A 2,641-nucleotide genomic window follows, 5' to 3' on the forward strand; every position below is an offset into this window, starting at 1 on the left:
TCTTGTTACTTGGACTTGTCATTATCCATTTTACTTGTAATACGGAATATGATTTTAAACATTTGGCTAATAGTTAAAACTTAAACTGCACCGATTTACTTAAATCTATAGGTAAATATTGCATAATATCTCAGATAACATGCGTGATGTTTTTTTTGTTATAACTTATAAGAAATATACCTACATGAATTAACAAAAACAACAATATTATTATTGTGTTCACATGAGAAAAAACAATGACATCACGAGAAAACAAACGAATATATTATATATTTGGGCTTCATTTGTTTGATATGATTAAAAAAATGAATCGTGTCCAAAACTTAAAAGATGTATATTAGGAGAGAGAAGAAAAACAAAGTCGAAATTCATAATTTTGGTGAATAAGGCAACATAGAGATACTTTCAACGAGCATGCCTAGATTTAACGGTTGGAGTTCGATTATAGAGAAGTTTGAGAGGAAGTTGTCCACTTTGAAAGTTAATATGTTATCTATTGGAGGGAGATTCTCGTTGTTGAGATCGGTTTTGGGATCATTTTGCATATATTTAATGTCTTTTGTTTCCTATGCCTTCTATTGTGAACAAGTATTTGGAGACTCTTTGAGCTAGATTCTTTTGGGAAAAGAGATGTTAGTGACACTAAAATGAATTGGACTAGCAAAAACAAAGGAGGATTGGAGATTAGTTCCTTGGATGCATTTAATAAAGCACTTTAATACAAATGTAAGTGTCATTTTGTTACCAAAGGGCTTCTAGTCTAGCGGTATTCGGTGTTGCACTCCCTCCTTGAGGTCGAGGGTTCAAGTCTCGTGAGAGACATATGTAGAGATATTTGGATTTTAACCCTTTGATAGCCGTGATATTTGGATTTTAGATGGTTGAGATGACAACAATTTTACAATCTATGAAACTAGAAAGATCAAAGATGAGAATACCCTTATGGATGTAGTTTTGTCAACTAAATGGAATTAATATTTACCTAAAAAGGTTAATATCTTTTATTTGCGGTGTAGATTAAACTAACTCCTAAGTCTTGTTACTTTAGACAGTAGAGGTGTTTATATTCAATCTACTCTTTGTTTGTCTTGTATATTGTATACATAAGTTCGAACCATGTGTTCCTTATGTGTGACTTAGATACAATTGTGCGGAACTTCATATGGAAATGGTGTGAATTGATTATTCTAGATTTTGTCGAGGTGGTGGAAGGGGCTGAATCGATTGATAGTTTCTAATTGACTAATCGCAATCTCATCGGTGTTGAGATGATTATCACGACTATGTGGTGGTTCATTTGGTACTTTAGAAACAACAAAGCTTTTGGAGATCACATGGTTTGAAAAAATCCTTAATTGATTCAAATTTTAGTTATTCTTAAGTTTGGTATGTTAATAAGAATAGGAGTAAGCATCATCGCAACTTGCAAGTAATTCGCAAACTCGCAAAAACCTTTAGTGTCATCCTTCCCTTTTGGAGCTACTAAAGGATCTTCGGATTATTATTTTTATTTTGATTGTCATCGTCGCTGCCCTAACCTGGGGGGGGGGGGGGGACAAGGGACAAGATTATGGGAGAAGTGAAATAGGAATAGAGGTTTGGAAGATTCGATTATCATCAACATGTGAATGGGAAGAGGCATGTTGATAGTAGTGACATGGAGTGCTCTCAGCATCATCATAATTTGAATTTTATAGAGCATATGATGGTGTCTTAAGGCATCCACAATGCATTAAACTTATTAGAGTTTAATGGGTTGACACATCATCATTTTACTTACTATACAACTCTACATTAATTTTTCTAAAATGCATTGAATTCAATAGAATATATTTAATAGTTAAAAGGTTTCATTTTTCCCATTGAAGAGTTCATTGGCCATTGAACTCCATATCCATTGAATGCCAACATGACATTCCACAAAGGTAGAGTTTAATCCATTTAATGCCAATTAGACATGTCATCTCATTCAACTCTCCCACTGAACTATGCATTGTGGATGCTCGTATTATGTTACAAAATTATCTCCCTCACTGGAGATGCAAGATCTTTGAAATCTTATGTCTTGGCCCCCTTAGTTTTATTTTATTGCATTATTCGCCCTTTTGACTAACACCGTTAGTGTTGAACTATTTCATGTTTATCAAATGACATTTTTACATTTACAATTTTATTTAATTATTCTTTATTTTATAATATTAACACCCAATCCCATCTTCATTCTTCACCCGTTAGTGTCTCTCTCATTTGTCATCTATAAGGACATATTTGTTATTTTATAAAAGGTAACAACTTAAATATAGATTTACCATTTGAATAACCAACAATGCAACAAAAATGAAACCACATGGATAAATACATAGATGTTTTGATAGTTTTCATCACCGTACGGGTTTTAACAAACCAAACGGAACAATTGTGTAATTCTATGTTGTGATTTTGTCTTACATATATATAATTTTACTTTACAGTTTTTCTACAAATAATATCAGCAAATTATTAAATTTTACTTTACCCTTTTTCTACAAATTATATTAACAGATTATTCAACATCGTGCAAAATTGATTATTTGTGATTAGGAATCAAACAATTACACAAACGCTCTATAGATGTTCTAAATCAACAAAAACTCGGATAATA

Source organism: Lactuca sativa, chromosome 1, assembly GCF_002870075.4.
Source record: "Lactuca sativa cultivar Salinas chromosome 1, Lsat_Salinas_v11, whole genome shotgun sequence".
NCBI classification, from domain to species: Eukaryota; Viridiplantae; Streptophyta; class Magnoliopsida; order Asterales; family Asteraceae; genus Lactuca; species Lactuca sativa.